This window comes from Echinops telfairi, unplaced genomic scaffold (assembly GCF_000313985.2).
Source record: "Echinops telfairi isolate 266 unplaced genomic scaffold, ASM31398v2 ScPeMD7_7400;HRSCAF=8409, whole genome shotgun sequence".
Classification (NCBI taxonomy): domain Eukaryota; kingdom Metazoa; phylum Chordata; class Mammalia; order Afrosoricida; family Tenrecidae; genus Echinops; species Echinops telfairi.
Window position 1 is genome coordinate 11,640,797 of NW_022111300.1, and position 15,324 is coordinate 11,656,120.

General features: G+C 41.9%; 1 pseudogene; it reads right to left on the reverse strand.

The window, feature by feature from the left end:
• Positions 1–14,310: 14,310 nt before the first annotated feature.
• LOC101650328 lies at positions 14,311–14,828 on the reverse strand (annotated as a pseudogene).
• Positions 14,829–15,324: the final 496 nt, after the last annotated feature.

The following is a 15,324-nucleotide window of genomic DNA, read 5'->3' on the forward strand; positions in this document are numbered from 1 at the left end:
TGGCTGGCGCAAGTCCTCTCCTCCCCCTCTAAAAGGAATCAGCCCAGCTCCGACTAGGTGCTAGGCGGTTTCATGTAGACCATCTCACAATGCAACTGGAAAATAGCATTGTGGGGGCGGGGGACGGGGTGCTCCCACTTCTATCCGGTGACCTCAGCCACCTGGATATTAAACGAAGCTTCCTTAAACTGTATATGGCGCTGCTGGTGTGTTGCAAAAGGCTGGAGATCAGATTCCCCCTCTTCCTCATCTCTCTTTAGTTTCAAACCCCTGCCCAAATAGATTGAGTTGAAAGAACATAGAAAGTGTGAGTTTGCTCTTTGGGCTGGAGGGGTGGGGTTGTGGTGGGAGAAGGTCTTTGGAAACCAGTCCAGAGGAGTTTGAATACAATTAAACAGATGGCTCCTATCTGCAATTTGTCAGGTGTCTTTTCTGAACTTCCTTCCCACTGATGTGGATAGACTGGAAATATTGCGCAAACACCCGTGTGTTAGTCTGGGTACTTCAGAGAAATAAATCCACAGAAAGTCATGTATAAGACAGAGTTTTATATAAAGGTTAAGTGCAAATCAAGAAAAGTTCCCAACCCAGTGCTGCCCAAGCCCACAAGTCCAAGCCCATATGTCTGACACCAATCCACAAAGTCCTCCTCCATCGCACAAAACACACACAATGATGGCCACTGCAGGAGGAAAGCCAAGTCAGTGAATGTGTAACCATCTCAATGCTGCCAGGAGTCTATACACTGCTGCTCCAGCACCCAGGGCTGCATCGGGGTAGGTCCATGCGGCTTCTCCTCAGGGATGTCTTGCAGGAAGTAAGCCTTGCCAGCTGAAGCAAGGAACTGGTTAAGGCAGCTGCCTCCTGGTCCAACCATCACAAAGCAGGAGACGCGAGAACTAGAAAGGCAAGGCTCACTGAGCCATTTATCTCTCTGCCTTTCAATTAACCCCAAATGTGTTTAATCAGCCAGGTTGGCACAATAAAATTTAACTAACTCAACCCACCAGTCCCTTGCTTTCTGGTCATGCTCAGGCAATTCTGAGAAAAGCCACCACGGCCTCACAGTGCTCTCAATTCATATGCCTAGACCTTGCCAGCCATTTAAAAAATCTATACTTACAATGAAAATTAAGGTCATCCGACTTGCTGTATGAAGGTCCTGTTACTCCCCCTCCCCAGCCCCACTCCTGCCCAGTCTCTACAAGGTCAGCTCATCAGGTGCAGAGACTAGAATGGGGGCTCATTGACCTGTGTGAGGTTTAGCATCCTGAAAGTCTTCCTGGTACCTGTCACTCGCCTTTAAGGAAGACGAGATTATGGGTGTACCTGTCTCACCCGATATGGCCAGTGGAGTCACTAGGGGGATTAGCTCAGTGTGGACTACAATCCCTGACACTGTCAAAGGTGGTGACATCAAAATTGTCTCAGGGTCCACCATGGTGGTGTTGGGTGGGCGGGTGTCTCAGGAAGAGGAGCCAGGAAGGGATTGGGATCAGTGGGATGGGTGCGACCCATCACCCCGTGCAGGTGGAGTGGCCCAGCTCCACCTCACTCCAAACCTCTCTCCTTAGACCAAGTGCCCATCACCCTGTGCATGTATCCCCCTCCCTTCTGCCACTCAGGGTGCAGGTGGGTGGGCTGCTATACCTGCCATTGCATAGAGGGGAGATGGGAGATTCTTACCCTTGGAAAAGAAAAGAGGAAAAGGGCTGTGGGCTGGGGCTGCAGTGTGGGGTACTTGGTCCAAAGAAAGGGTCCAAAGGGGTGCAGAGTGAGTAAGGCTGGGTCATTCCACTTACAGTGTGTGTGTGTGGGTGGGGGTCCACCAGCTTTCTGCCCCATGGCGGGGAGTGACATCATGAGTGACACATTGAATGGCACCAACCTCAGTGACACAATGGACTGTGACTAGGTCATACCAACGAGCATGGCTTTTTAAAGCTCTGTTGAACGCTCATCATGTTCGAGCCACTGAGCTGATGCTTCAAGGAAGCTTGCATCAGGATTTACCTGTCAGACATTCAACACACAAGGCTAACATGAGGATCCTTGTTGAAAACCAGGATGAAACCAGAACTGGACTCAAGCTGCTATGCATGTGAGCCCCAGATCCTGTCAGATCCATCATCATGAGTCTGTGTCTGAGCGCTCTTGTCTTTTAACTCGAGACTAATAATCCCTAATATATTTTATTCCATAGGGTTGTTGAGATCATAATAGGGCCACCAAAATGATCACAAACCATTCTTCTCACGTTTCATATTCTGTCCTCCACATGCTTCCCCCTCCTGGAACTCCAGCCACCCTTGGATTCTATCAAAATAGTTCTGGAAGCCTCTTAGTGCACCCATGTGTTTTGTTGTTTGGCCTTTTGAATTCTCCATGGCAACTACAATTTTCTCCCTCACCTCTTGCTGCCTGGATCAAAGGCAAGAAGTCATGCTACTAATTCCTACCAATGATATCAGCGTGACTGTCCCCTGCCACCAGGCTCACCAAGATGGCCCCAGGGAAGCCTGATATCACGGATTCTGAAACTGGCTCAACAACATGGTCTCCGCCGTTGTCAGAACGACTGGAACCAACCAGTACTGCTGACCCCTTATATCAGAGCTCTTTTTGGTTTTCTCCGTTTACTAGCCCAATCAGAAGATGATCTGGAGAACAAGACGCAAGGCTACATTCACGTCACTGTGATAGACATCAGCAGTGGTGGGATTCCAATAATTTACCTACCATTTCACTACCCTAATGATCATGTTAAGTATAAAAAATGATATAAAGAAAGGTATAGTTAATTGTTTCATATAGTTAGTGCATAAATAAGAATTAAAAAAGCACACAAACTAGATTACATTATAAGAAAGAGTTATCAAATATTAATGAATAATATCAAATCGTATCTGACAAAAACAATAAAACTGTTACTTAAAATATTTCCATATTGCTTCTTGATTGATGTCTTCATTTGCAATATTCTTTACTTTTATCTGACCACTCTTGGCTGTGTGATGTATCCCGAACCATATTCACTGTAGGAGCAGGGTTCCATTCCTTGAGAGGTCAGCCAACTAGACAATCCTCATTGTATCTGATAAAATAGATGAAGGTGACTTGTCTTCTCTGCAAATATTATGTTCACGTTTGAAAAACCCCTTTCCACTTCTGATGAACGTACAGAAACTGTTCTGGCAGTAGTTTTAGCTCTTTGAACCCTTTCAGAAGCTGTCTCATCCACTCATAATGTGTCGTGGGAATCTGGGGCATAAACACAAAGCTGCGACGAATGACAGTGTGTCTCCCTCTGGTTGTTTGGCCTTTTTCATCTTTACCTTTTACGTTGGTGGAATACAAATCTAGTATTTCATCAAAAGTATAATGAGTTTTATGAGCTGAATAAATTAATATTACAAGCACAGTTCTATCTAATTCTTAATACCTATAGGAGCTTAGAATGTGCCGTTGCACAGAACAACGTTAAAAAATAAGTAAGGCAAATAATCATCAATGTGAAAGAGGGGGAGTACAGAGTGGAGACCCAAAGCCCATCTGTAGACAGTTGGACATCCCCTCCCAGAATGGACACAAGGAAGAGACGAGTCAGTCAGGGTACAGTAGAGCACTGATGAAACACACAACTTTTCTCCAGTTCTTTAATGCTTCCTTCCCTGTACTATCATGACCCCAATTCGACCTTACAAATCTGGCTAGACCAGGGGATGTACACTGGTACAGATAGGAACTGGAAAGATGGGGAATCCAGAACAGAGAAATCCCTAAGGACCAATAATGAGAATAGTGATACCAGGAGGGTTGGGGTCTGGGGGGGAACCTATTACAATTATGTATGTATAATGCCCCCCCCCCACACACACAGGGTGGGATGGTAGGGATGAACAACAGAAAAGTGGGTGAAAGGAGACAGTGGTCGGTGTAAGACACGGAAAAAATTGATAAATTATCAAGGGTTTATGAGGGAGGGAGGAAAATGAAAAGCTGATACCAACGGCTCAAGTAGAAAGAAAATGCTTTGAAAATGATGATGGCAACATATGTACAAATGTGCTTGACACAATGGATGTATGTATGGATTGCTATAAGAGCTGTAAGATCTCCCAATCAAAAAAAAACCCAACAACATGGGTAATGAATGTAAGTTTGTGAGTTTCATATTGGGCAGCTGCCCACCATAGAAAGAATCCTGATTGCAAGAGTCATTTTAACAAACAGTTTCCCAAACTCAACAAAAAATTGGGCCTTGCTTTTGCTGAACCTGCCTTGAAACCCACCACTGGACCTGAGCCATTAGTCTTTTTTCCCCATGGGACAAGAACTGGCTAACTGACTCCTGCAGACTGGCTCAGACACACTGGGCTTTTAGAGAGCCTGGTCTCTCTAGCCCATTCCAGTTACGAAGTAGATGCACTATCAATATCTCCTGAACAAATCAGGAAGCTGTTCGCTTTCTCTCCTTTACATATCAATGCAGTACATGAATATATATGAATGAAACTAAAAGGGTGTTTCACGACTCCCTGTATCTTGCAGGTTATTAATAATACTAACTTGAATTTTAAATACGTTGAAGTTGCAATGGTTAAGTGGTTGGCTGCTAGCCTAATATCCAGCAGTTTGAACCCAGCAGCAGTTCTGATGGAAAAGTGTCCTGATGATCCACTCCAGTAAAGAGTTCAGCCTGGGAAGCTCAACAGGAATGTCCTCCGTGGTCCTGTGGGGGTCATTACCAGTAGGGATTGGCTCGATAGCACAAGTCCATCATGTCTTGGTTTCCCAAGGTGTTAAAAGGTAATAAAATTGGGTAAGCATTTAATTTCTGTTAGTTGGCTTCCTATCATATATCATACCATGACTCCATCTCGGATGCATAGTCCCTTGCTCAGATCTACATTTCTTTCCCAGCTCTTTGACTGAATCCTGACCCAAATGCAAGCAGTGGTGTTTTTGTTCCCTCTGCCCTTGCCCCATATGTTACGGGAAATCTCATTCATCTTGAAGAGTTTCCTCTGCAAAACTGTCTCTAGTCCTCTGTCCCTCCAACAGTAGGACAGTAGATGGTCTCACTGTTCCTATAGCTGTTTGTTCATTTGGCCAGTCTCGTGCTAGCTACCTGCTAATTATTTATGTGTTTATCTCATTTATTAGATCGTTAAGTTCCCCAAGGGCAGGGACCTTTATCCACCACTTATCCACGAGGGCCTAGCACAAAAAAATTCTCTATAAATGTGTGCCAATAAAACTATGTTTTTAAAAATAGAAAATTTAAAAGCTGTGAAAGCCATATATTCTCTGCAGACTCACACCAACACAAACTGCACACACGTACTAGTGAGCACTATATTAAAAGCCCTATAATTTAAGATCATCATGTTTATGCTCTGATATTGTCCATCACGCACCCAGAATGTTACCATTGCAGTGGGTAAACCTGCATGCTCCTTCTGGTGCTGTGACCCTGGTTTTCGATGTGTGTTCACCATGAGAACAGCTGCATCTTTCCATTTCTAAATCCCACTTCTCACGCCTCAGATTTGTTGTAGGAGAAATAGACAAAGTAGTGTGAATTAGGAAATGTGTTTGGCACCACGTGTGGAACAAAGAAACCAAGATTTCCTGAAGTTTGAACCAACCAATATTAAACTATTATATTAGATTTTGCATTCCAAGTAAGAAATGTGAAATTATGGGGCTACTGAATTTTACACAAGATCAGTATCAAGCTCTCTAGCACAAATGTTGCTGTCCCAATATTGATTTACGAGCATCACATACGAATAAAGTATAAATTCAGTGGCTTAAGTAAATATCAATTACTACTATTGTGCCATGTGAGCATTTGCATGTTGAATTTTAATGAAAATCTGGATGGTATATTAGCTGCCATAAAATTGTTTTCACTGTGACATTAAAAATTCTTCAATAAAAGTCATTATCATTAGAGTGGACAAATTAGCTTACCAATCAGGAGCAGTGAACGTCTTGCATGATGCCTTACATAGCTCTACCAATGTGTTCCCTTGTTCAAGGCTCCTCTAATTGGACTCACCCCTAGCTCAAAAACAGCAGAGTGTTTAAAATATTTTTTAAAAAACAAGAAATTCCATGTACATTTTCATACAAAAACTAAAGAGTAACCCTGATTGTGCAGGGACTCAAAGAAACACGGGGAAAGCCAATAACTGGGATTTCTCTCTCATCTCCGGTGCCAGGTGGTCCTCCCCATCACCTGAACTCCATCTGAGCTGCCATTTGAGTTTTAGTCTTGCTCCCCAAGCGAACTGCTTCTGAAAATTCACTCCCGCACCCCCCGGAGCTCCAGAACGGCTCTCAATTCCCAGCTGCAGCACCCACGATCCATCTCTACCGTCTGTCAGCTTCCCAATTTGAACGTCCCAGAAGAAGAATCTGACTGTCGTATATGTGTCAGTCACAAGCCAACTGAAGGAGAGTCTGTCTCCAACACAGATTCCCTCCATATGCTCAATTAGTCATCGCCCAGGGAGTACCTTAATGATGGAACGAAAACTGGTTCAACCATTGTGGAAATAGTAATGATTCCTCAAAAATATTAACATAGGATTAGCACCCACTGACAGAGTTGATTCTGATTCTGGGACCTTTTGTAAGGTTTCTGAGGCTGTAAAGCTTGATGGGGGCTGAGAGCTTCATTTTTCTCCTGTGCAGCACTGGTAGGTTGGAACTGACCTTTCGGTAGGCAGTCCACCATTTCCTAGCCATTCCAGTCCTAAGTAAATATCCAGGAGATTCGAAAGCAGAGACTCAAACAAATGCTTGGACCCCAGTGTTCATCGCAGTATCATTCAATGGTCAAAACGGGAAACAATGCATGTGCCCATCATAAAACCAAATGTGGTATATGCATGCAAAGGACTATTATTCAGCCACACAGAGTGAAGTTCTGATACATGCTACAACATGGATAACCCTTGGCAACATTATGCTAAATGAAAGAAGTCAGGCAAAAAGGTCAAATATTGTGTGGTCTGTTTTATATGAGGAATCTAGACCCTTGGGCCAGAGAGGGCTCTCAACATCACCCAGCCCAGCTAACAGTATACACCTCACCAAAGAGAAGCCCTCCCAGCCTTCACATCAGCGGTGGGTTAGCTAAACGTTTGTCCAGAGATAAAAATCAATTAGTGATGATCAGAGATTGGGATAGGGGTGGTTGGGAATGACTGTTTAATGGATATTGGATTTCCATTGCGGGTGATGATGGTGAAAAGAAGCAGAACTGTGAATATAATTAGTGCCACTGACTTGTACACTTAAAATGATTAAAATAGCAACATTTATTTTACATATTTTAGCACAATGACTATTTTCCCTTTTGAATTATGATCTGGTCAACAGGCAGAGTGTCTCTTAGGAGGGGTTAAATAGATTCTTCAAGCAGAAGGTAGAAAACAACAAAGCTATGGAAGAAGGTAGAAAATAACAAAGCTTTGTCTGTGAAGGGGCAAGTCATCAATATGAGTGCATAAGCGCTGTGAACCACACAGTTTCTGCTGCAACTGTTCAACACTGCCACCACGAACAATACAGAAACAAACGAGCTTGGCTGTGTTCCAATAAAACTTTATTTACAGAAACAGGTGGTAAGCTAGATCTGGCCGATCAACCTCACAGAGTTTGCTGATCTCTGGTGTACATCGTCACAGGGATTTTTCACAGTGGTATTTAGAAATAACATAATAATAATTAGGAGCATAAAAAATCACTCACTCCAACAATTTTTTCTTATTACACAGGCATCACGTTTCAAATAGAAAATCTATATATGGAAGAACAAGAAAATAAGTATTTAATCTAGACATTCAGAAGAAAAGTATTACTAATATTCCATCCCTTGTATTTTATAAAAATATATCATTAGAATTGCATATGTAGTTTTGGAAGCTACAATTTCACCATGATGGTTGAGAATAGTAAGACTTTTCTTTTCCCATTAATGATTCCATAAATATCAGTAATGTTCTATACCAGGCAGTACTAAGCTGGTAGGTGCTCATCAATGGGTTCTCCACGAGCTAAGCCTGGTTCTGAATTGTAGCATTTGCTGATTTCTCGGGCACTGGACTGTATTCCAAGCTGCCATCAATTCAACAGCTGCCTTGCAGCAGTCCTGAAATTTTAACAAGCAATATTTGCACATTGGTAAAAAACATAGTCCGCTGGTCTAATAACCAGAAAGTTAGTGGTTGAAGCCCACCAGTCACTGCATGAGAGACAGGGGAGCTGTCTGCTTCCACAGGATGTACAGTCTTGGGAATCATTTCAGGGCCCGGTGAGTAGGATGGACTGGATGCAAGTGGACTCCTTTGTTTGTTTGATTTTAGGAACCAGTTCCAGCTAATTACTGAAAGCATTCTAGTGTACATACAGTGATTCAACTAATCCCTCATTTGGACATTTAGCTCACTTCCTCATTTTGCTATTAGTAGTAGCAAGGCAAAGAACAGAGGTAAAAAATATAATGTTTTTTCCATGTATGAAATCCGGGATAGGTAATTCTAGGGAGGCATTAACCATATTAATGGTTCCTTAGGAGTATAGCAGGCAGGGGAGGTTAGGGGAAATGAGCAGCCAATAATGATGAGTATAAGAATGAAGTGCGGAGTGGATACCGAAAGCCCATTAGCAGGCCACTGGAGACCCCTTTGCAGAGGGGTCTCGGGGAGGAGACGAGCCAGTCAGGGGGCGATGTAGCAATGATGAAAAATACAACTTTCCTCTAGTTCCTAAATGTTTCCTCCCAGCTCCCACTATCATGATATGAATTCTACCTTGCAAGTCTGGCTAGACCAGAGGATGTACACTGGTACAGTTAGAAACTGGAAACACAGGGAATTCAGGGCGGATGATCCCTACAGGACCAGTGGTGTGAGTGGTGATACAGGGAGGGTAGAGGGAGAATGGGTTGGAAAGAGGGAACCGATTGCAAGGACCTATATGTGATATCCCCCCTGGGGGACGGACAGCAGAAAAGTGGGTGAAGGGAGACATCGGACAGGGCAAGATATGACAAAATAATAATTTATAAACTATCAAGGGCTCATAAGGGAGGGGGGAGCGGGGAGGGAGGAGGAAAATGAGGACCTAATGCCGGGGGCTTAAGTGGAGAGGAAATGTTTTGAGAATGATGAGGGCAATGAATGTACAAAAGCGCTTTACACAATTGATATATGTATGGATTGTGATGAGTCGTATGAGCCCCTAATAAAATGATTAAAAAATAATAAACACGTTTCTATCCCAGGCCAAAAAAAAAAAAAGAACGAAGAGAATGTTCTGAAACGGATTTGTGGTGATGTTTGTACAACTCTTCTTGAGATGATCGAACTATTGAATTGTATAAAAACCTGGTTTTCCGAATCAAAAAAAACAACCAACAAAAGGAAACACATCTTCCATTCCAGTCCCCCAATTTCCCCCCCAAGATCTTTGTTCCCTTAGAGAGGAAACCACCTGTTGCCATCGATCCCAGTTCTTGGCCGCCACGTGTGAGTCAGGTAGAAAGAACTGTGCTCCATGGCTGTCAGTGGCTGACGTTTTCTTTTGTGCCATTCCCACCATTCTTTCTTTATTGAGCTCATTGCTACGGCCAGTGTCTCATCATCTCATGGAAGGCTGTCCTCTTCTTCATTGACTCTGGACTTTACCAAGCACAATGTCTTCTCCAAGGACTACTCCTTCCTAAGAACATGTCCAAAGCATGGAAGATAAACTTTCCTATCTTATCTCCTCGAGAACATGGGGCTAAACTTCTTCCAAGACATTCGTTTGTTCTTCTGGCATTCCATGATTTTTTTGTGAGCCAGCTGTCAGAACTTTCATCTGAGGTGCCTCGGAGTGGACTCAAACTTCCAACCTTTTGGTTAACGGCCAACCATTTGACACTTTACACCATCCAATGACCCTTTCCTTCAGATAGTTTCCTAAAAGTGGAGTTTCTAGGTCAAAATTATGCAACATTTAAGGCTTAAAATGTATTTTCAAATGCTCATGCTAAAAGTTATTACTCACTAACTTCTTTAAAGAATAAGTTAAGTAATAAATAAATGGTGTTGGCCCTGAAGTCCTTGCCACAATTGGATATTACAAATAATTATTGACCAATTCAATAAGTCTCATAGGACAGCTTATAAATGTTAAATTCCTATTTATTTGATTATGTTAGCACAAGGTTTAAATTTTGTATATGTTGATTGGCTAATGATAATCTCTTATGTAAAAGTTCCTATGTCTTTCTCTTTTTTTTTTCCTTTAGGGTATTTACCTCTGTTTATTGATATTTAGGATGCTAACTTTGAAATACAAACTCATTTTTCTGCTATATATGTTGCAAGTACTTCCTTTTCTGTTAGATGTTTGCCTCAATTAAACCTTAAAGTATTTTGATTTATAAATATTTACATTTAAATATAGTCACCATGATACTTTTTCTCCTCTTTGATTTCTGTTTTGATGTCATCCTTAGGAAGTGCTTTGTCATACATGCATCACAAGATTACAAATGTTTTCATATCTTAAGGAATATATTTATTATATACTTACAACATATAAGTAAATATATATATGTAGTCATGTTATTGGGAGCTCTTACAGATAGCATAATATTCCACCATTCAAGTACATCAAGCAGTATTATATGGTACAATACTATACTGTATTCTACAGATTGCATAATATTCCACCATTCAAGTACATCAAGCAGTATTATATGGTACAATATTATACTGTTTTCTACAGATTGCTACCACAGTTAGTTTCAAAACATTTTCTTTCTTCTTGAACCCTTTCATATCAGCTCCCTTTTGTCACCTCCCTCCCCACCATGATCCCACCCAGGAAGTCTTATTCTTTTTTTAATCTATGATCGTTATTCTTTTTGCCATATCTTACACAACCCTATCTATCCCTTCACCTACTGTTCTGTTGTTTGATTCCACTGAGTGGGGTTATACAATCATCAATGCTATCAGCTCCCCATTCCCCAGCTTCCCCTTCTCTCTCTTCCCCAACCCTCCGCGAACCATTACTCCTTCACTCTACCTGAAGGGTTATCGATCTTGGCCTTCATGGGCTGATTGATAATAAATATACAGATGAACATACATAAATCTAACATGATTAATCAGGTAAAACAATTAAAAGTCATAATAGTGAGGGGGGAAATATTAGAGAACTATAGGATAGCTATATGGTTCATCAGTGCCATACCACACCCTGGATTTATCATCCCTTCCATGTGTCCCTTCTGTGAAGGACTGTCCAATTATCTTACAGGTGGGTTTTGGGTCTCTGGCCCTTCACATCAATTTGGTTGCTTGATTTTGAACTTCTGATACATCTTTCTGTCAATACCTCATGATCACACAGGCTGGTGTGCTTCAGATGGTTTTTGTTACTTTCCTGCTAAATGACCGTGTGTTAAACTACAAGCCTTAAAGATGCAGATGCTATCTTTTAATAGCCGGGCATCATCAGCTTTCTTCACTACATTTGCTTATGCATCCATTTTACCTTCGGCAATCAATCATATCAGGAAGGTAAATATCATACAATGCTGCATTATTAGAAAAAAATGTTCTTGTACTAAGGTAAGATTCAAGTAGAGGCCCAAAGTCCATCTGCTTCCTTGTTGCATTTGTGTGTGTATGTATACACGTTATATATATTTATATACAAATATATATACACATTATATATATATACAAATACACATTATGTTTACCCATCATTCACCTTTCCGTAATTCCTCTCAAGACACAATTTCATCAATCATACATGACCAAAAAAGCTACACCCTCCTCATCATCAATTTTAGAATATTTACTGTTCCCCTACAACATATAAATATTTATGGAGGGTTGCTGTGAGTCAGAATCAACTCTACATATACAATACTATATGCAATGTATATTTTTAATAAGCAGTATTAAAATTTATAAAATATTTTCCTATATATCTGTCATTCTTAATAGTTAAATATTCTATTATTCTAGAATTTATTTTGGTTTGCATTATGTGGTAAGGATCAAATTTCTTTACTTTCACACTGGTCTCAAACACCAACTATTCATAATTAATTACCTACAGAGTATTTGGAAATATTACCTCTTTATATACTAATTTTTTATGCTTTAAAATACTACTTTTACCTTCAATAATATTTCTCTCTAAGAATTTGATGTTTGCAGATCTATTCAATTTTTAGGTTGGAATGTCTTTTGAGGTAGTACAATATGGTCAATAAAAACTAAATATTAGGATAGTTATGATAAAGGGGAAAATACGAATATTTTATGTCAGTCTAGATAAATCTAGTTTAATTCAGTAGTCCTAACTCTTCCTATTTGGGCCTTGAGCTTTTTTCTCTCCATTTTTAAGAAGGTGATACTTTTTTCTTCCATGTGATTTAGCATTATCAGTAAGACATTTGTAAACCTCTGAATACTTATAGAAACAAATCATGAGAGGTGAATTTTGCTAAGTCAAATTGTCATGCCAACAGCAAGTGAAGATATTAACCTATGCTCACAGTCCTCGATTTGCTCTTTCCATTATTTCAGAAGCTCTTTTTGGAAGGGCTTTACTGGATCGACTGCTGAATTGCCTGCCTCTTGCATCCATGGGAACTGAGTGTGAATCCGCGTAAAATGAAATCCTGAATGACTTCAATGTCTTCCTCGACCATCGTGATGTTGCTTATTGGGCCGGTTGTGAAGATTTGAGTTTTCTTGCGGTTGAAGCGTGAGCCCTGCTGAGGGTTTTCATCTGTGATCTTCATCAAGAAATACTGACCGTCGTTCTTGCTTTCGGCAAGTGAAGTTGCGTCATCTGCATCCCACCGGTCTCCATCTCATCCTGATGCTGGGTTCTTCTTTCTACCACACAGTTTCCTTGGTCATGTGCTCAGCACACAGACTGAGCATGTATGGCAAAGGGATCGACACTCGACCCCCAGGGAAGCATCAGGGGTGGACATATCTGGGCCTATCCGTGCAGAGGACTTCTTTAAAATGTTAAAAAGATAGTAACTTGAAACGTAAGGAAGCCGCAGTAACTGCTTCCTATGCATGCAAAAGCTGGACAATGAATAAGGAAGACCAAAGTGCCATTGCAACGACCAATTGCAATTGATGCAACTGCATGCTGGGGTTGGTGAAGAACAATTTCACGTGGGCTTGAGCACATCATGTGGGGGAACTTGTGACACACGTCGCTAAATATTGGTAAGTAAGCACAAATACCACCCCCTGTTCATTGCACGAGGGTGGCCTGTGTGTTGCTGGAAGTTAAGTCACTGGTGTTTCAAATACCATCAGGGTCATCCCAGGTAAACAGGTTTCAGCAGAGCTTCCAGACTAAGAAGAGGTTTAAAGAAAGACCGGGCTGCCCATTTCTGAGGAATTAGCCCCTGAAGACCTCATGGTGGCATCAAAACATTGTCAGATCCTGGAAACCCCACGAACGGCGGCAGCGCAGTGGCAGAGAGAGTGCCAGACCATGAGCCTCTCGGGTCAGGAGGCACTCAAAATACGACCGGGAAAGAGCTGCCTTCTCAACGTGCAGTCGACCAGAGTAACACGAATGGAGTACAGCCTGTGGGGCCTTTGCTTGATATGGGGCATGGCTCAAAATGAGAAGAAATACATACACACATCTGTTGATAATTTTAGCTTGGAATCTATGATGTATGAATCTGGGAAAATTGGAAATTGTGAAAAATTAAAAGAATTGCGTAAAAATGTATATTCTAGGCGTTCATGAGCTGACAGATACTAGTAGGGCCACTTTGAGTGAGAAAATCCTATGTTTTACCAGGCCAGAAATGACAGAGTCAAAGGAAAGGTATTGCATTGGCCATTTAAAAGGGCATTTTTGAGATCTCTCTTGCAGTATAGTGCTGTCTGTGATAGGATAATGTCTATCTGCTTACAAGGAAATCCAGTCAATACAACAATTCTTCAAATTTATACAACAATCACTATAGTTAGTAATGAAGGAACTGAAAAATTTTACCAGTCTTCAGTCTGAACTTGATTAAACTTGCAGTCAAGATTCATTTATATATCTGTACTTCAACTACTTTTATTCCTGGCCCAGCTTATGTCTCCCGAAGGACGTTCCAGTGGCGTGTCCTGCACAGTCACCACCAAGCAGACTGGCTCCTGGGCGGCCTCGTCATCACCACACTGCTTCTGGTACCGCCCTCTCTGGCAACTGGGATCCAGTCTTGGTTCAGCTGCTGCAACCAGGAGCTCAAAGCATAGCTATCAACTTGAAGGTGTCCTCAGGCTTGGTGGGAAGCACATGGATGAAAGTCTTGTGGAGTACAGCACCCTTAGTGCCTGGGGAACAGATCCACGCCTTCTGTGTTTTAGGGGTTGGGCACATAGACCTCCTTTGGGTAGTGGATTATCCCAGCTTTAAGGCATGTAGGCACTCTTCTTCTCCGGCCCCCTGGGGCTTCCAGGTACCAGCAGCACTTGTGCCTGGGTGTTGCCAGCATGAACGTAGTGCCCTTCCATTTTTCTTGATGCCAAAGTGTTTGCTGGGAAACTTCCCACCAAGGTTTTGGGAGCTACCACCTGTCTTCTTGTACATGTACCTGCCAGGGAGAGTGGGTGCCTTCAAGGGGCTCAGCAGGGCATCATCTCAGGGGCTGGGACCTTTTCTTCAGTTCTCTGTTGAGTCCTCCATGGGTACCTCAGTGTGCAGCACAAGAGATATTCTCAACCAGCTGTCCGTGCCCTCAGCACCAGCACTGCGGACGCCATGTTCGCTTTATGCCAACTTCCATCAATAATTATTGATGATTGGAATGAACCAAAGAGGAAGGAACAGAACTTGGAAAATATGATCTAGGTGAGAGAAACAAAGCTGGAGAACACACGATAGAATTTTTCAAGACCAGTAACTCCTTCATAACAAACGTCTTTTTTCACCCACACAAATGACAGCTATGCACATGAACTTCTTGCAATGGAATATAGATATCAAAGTGACTACAGCTGTGGGAAGACACAGTGAGGACACTCAATATCAGCAGCTAAACTGCAGCCAGGCACCTGCTGTGGAATAGATAATCAAATTCTCATACAGAAGTTCGAGTTGAAGTTGAAAAAAATTAAAATAAGCACACTAGAGCCCAACTACGACCTTGAGTCTCTCCCACCTGAAATTTGAGAACATCTCAGGAACAGATTCGATACACTGAGCACTAATGACGTCAGATCTGACAAGCTGTGGGCGGACATCAAGAACGTCATACTG